The sequence below is a fragment of the Capsicum annuum genome, chromosome 7 (assembly GCF_002878395.1).
Source record: "Capsicum annuum cultivar UCD-10X-F1 chromosome 7, UCD10Xv1.1, whole genome shotgun sequence".
NCBI classification, from domain to species: Eukaryota; Viridiplantae; Streptophyta; class Magnoliopsida; order Solanales; family Solanaceae; genus Capsicum; species Capsicum annuum.
In genome coordinates, this window is record NC_061117.1 from 128186844 (window position 1) to 128190761 (window position 3918).

The following is a 3918-nucleotide window of genomic DNA, read 5'->3' on the forward strand; positions in this document are numbered from 1 at the left end:
GAAGGGAGGCCTGGGGTAATCTGGTGCGCCTGGCTTGGCATTCTTGGTCTGTTGCAGATCTCTCTTCTCTTCGGTGCCAAGTTCCGCATATATGTCCACCTTCTTGACTGGCCCCTGAACTTCAACAGCTGTTGGAGAGGGAGGAATTATAATTTCTTTTGATTTTTGAGCAGAGAGTACGTCTCTAATTGCTCTTTTTTTTCTTCTAACCAACGTTGTAGGAGTGTGTGGCTCCCTCGCCTTCTTGGATGGTATGACACACCTTTTGGATTTGAATTCCTCGATAGCTTTAGAGATAGCCTCTACTTTTTTAAAGAGTTTATCCTGTTTGTCCTTGCACTCATCGCATTCACAACAAGAACACGAGGGTGAAGAGGGGTGGGAGGGACCTGTGTAAGGTCGAAAAGGAGTGTTTTCAAATTTATTTATTCTTTATTGAGCATCAACATGCTCATCATCACGAGTGGTAGCAGCATCAGCATGCCTGCCATCAACACCAATAACTCCACCAGAAGAAGCACCCGAATCTGCCTTAGTAAAAGGTTGGTCATGAAGAGCCTCAACATTAGGCTGACCTTGCCTAAATGCTCTTCTTATGACTGTTGCTCCAGCCAATTTCTTCTTTATTAACTTCACCGTTGGGTCTGCAATAGTATCAACATGACCTAGAGTAATACAAGAAGTCATCACCGACTCCTCCTCAGTAGGCACGATCCATGGATGCACAACCTATAAAATAAAAGAAAAAGACAGATGTATTTAAATCATATAATATAATAATTTTCACAGTTGGGCTGCACTTTAAAAAAAAAGACCTATCTGTTGCATAGTTTGCAGTATATGGTTAAAATCCGTTTGAGTTTGGTTCAGAGAAACAGAGCAACACATGGATAATCTGATGCAAAATATCAATCATCTATTGCAACAACTGCATAAGACGGGTAATCTGTTATGCAATAGATGATCTGTACATCACAACAGATGAACGATACGTTATCAGATTAAACATCTGTTGTGTAATTTACTATAGATGGTTAATCTTTTAGGAGTTGGGTTCAGAGAACCAAAGCCACAGATGGGTAATCTGATGCAAGATATACCCCGTCGCACTAGATGTCCCATCTGGTGCATCAGATATAACATCTTATGCACCAAATATAACATCTGTTCAATATCTTTCTTATCTTTGAGTAGAATTATTTTACTTGAAGAAGACGTACTGCATCATCCGGAGGGTTAAAGAGATCAACCTCCTTAATATTGGTGTTGCTCTTTGCAGCCAACCACCTAAACATCCTTGGATGAGAAACCTCATCTGGGTAATCCATTAACTACTTTCGGAGGGGAGGAATGACTTCAAAAACCCAAGCCTAAAAAGTGTAAACAAGAAGCAAGCAAAAAAAATCATAATAACTATATTCAATATAAATTAATGGATGAGTAAAATTAGTGATTAGTTTTACCATGAAAGCCCAAGAAAGCCGTAAATGTGGTCGTCCCTGAGGATAACTTTGTTAGTAAATATTAGACAGTCAAGTAGAAGCTGTCATATCCCCAGGGATAATTGTTGAATTTATCAAAATCCTCAGCACGGACCAACAAATCATCTTCTAGGACCTTGTTGATGTCTCTTGCCAATATAACCGAATGGGCAAACCAAACTAAGCACAAGTGCTCCCTGTACTGCTCTGGTATGGTTTTATCCTCGAGATCTGTCAACAAATCCGATGTTTGTAGCCACGTCGAGCAATGTCAAAACCCATCTATTTTTCCCTTTCATTTTCTTGCCTTGGATCTTTTGCGGGGTGATAGTCCTTCTGGACGATGGCATCCCAGGCCCGTCACTATGGCAAACTCTTGCAATCTAAAACAAACAGGTATACCACAGTAGTTGATCCAGATTTCATCCATTTTCTTTTTGCCCCTTCTCCGGATCTTTATCATCCCCCGTGTACTTGATCCTGCGCTTGAGAAGACCATATACCATCATCATAGAGAAACAGATACGGGCAGAGGGGTCCTCAGGCAGCTCAAGAAAGCATCCAAAGCAGCTCTTCTTAGAAAGTCCGCCTATATTTTCGTTCTTCATAATTTTCATAAAATGTTCAAAATTTTTCCCTATCTGAAATTTAAGTACAATTGACCAGTTAGTTGTTTTCCTTCTGGGTCATTTATCGGCATTTCAACTTCAAATCTATCAATACTAAAAGTTTTGACAGGATCATACTGGGATGTCGATATCAACTCACGCCCCATCGGTGATCCATTATCATCATGTTGATGATCATTCTCTTTCTCTTTCTGACTCTCCAATTCCTTCTCTTTCTCACTTTAATTTTCTTCATCACCATCTACAGACCCTTGTCCACCTCCTTCAATATTGTTTTCACATCTCTCTTCAGCTTCACTTTTCCCTAACTGAGATTGTTCAGGAAGCTCCTCCGAATCCCTCTGTACTATAGCTTTTTTTTGAGTGGTCAGATGTTAATCCACTTTTACTTTCTTTTCTTTTGGGAGACATGTTTTACCTACAGACAAAGAAAAACAAAAATTACATTACAGTTGATGTATGCATAGATTTTAAAAAATACATTACAAACACTACGAATACCGATACACCAACAACCACCACCACAAACACCACCAACTAATGCCAACAAACAAACAAACACCACGAATACCGACACCACCACAAACACCACCAACCAATGCCACCACCAGTTCCACCATGATGAACACAAACACCACCACCACCAACACCATCCAACTATACCACGATAGTTAATGGAATACTACGATAGAAACTAGGGATTTCTAGAGTTCTTCCTATGATTTTACCATCAAAACTCAAAATTGTAAACCCATTCTCGAAGATTATACAACTAAAAGTTTTATTTTTCATCATTAACTTAAAAGCCCTTATTTTTTAGAAAAAAAAATAAATATAGAGCTCTTCTCGAACTCTGTTGCCTATGAAGACAAAGAAAATAACTGATACAAGTAAGAATGATATCGAAAATAACACCTATGTGGTCGGAAATGAGAAGAAAAGCAATCTATTATAGAGGGTTGAGCAAATTTATTGAGTAGTTGTTGTCTGTACTGTATTGTTGAGTGAGAATGAGAGAGAAAGAGCCAGACCTCGAGATTTAAAATGATGAAATATTTTGTATGGGTTGATTTATATTTTGGAAAAGAATGACAAGTAGTTTTAAAAATGTTAATTTGGTCCGAAATGATCTTAATTATTTTTAAAATCATAAAATGTATGCGTAATTTTTAAAATCATATAAAACAATTGAAGTTGTAGTTGATCGAGTACTCTAGGAGGTGACCCTGTGAAAACTCACCCCTGGTCCTAGATTAATCAATTTAGGAGTCTAACATATGAACTCAATTGAAATTGTAAAAAATAAATATTCAACATGTTGTGTCAGATTTCTCATCTGTTGTAAATTATCAATCATATTAGGTAACAACAGATTATGAATCTGATGTAAATTATCAAACAGATTAAGTCATCTATTGCGACAGATTACTCATCCATTGTAAATTATCAAATGGATTATCACATGTCACAATAGATTACCCATATATTGTAAATTATCAAATTGGCGCTGCCATTTGTTGTGGCTGACCCTATGAGAACTCATCCCTAGTCCTAGATTAATCGATAGTTGACCTTATGAGAAATTACCCCTAGTCCCAGATTATTCAATCAAGGTATTAGTACCCTAGTCCTAGATTAATCAATTAAGGTATTAGTCTAACATATAAGGTAGTAAGAATCGGTTCGGCTCAGAGTGATTGATCACCAACTCTGGTTGGGAGGAACACAATACCATTTCATCATGCAATTGACAAAAGACTCAATTAAAGTTGTAGTTGGCCCTATGAGAACTCACATTCAATCAAGGT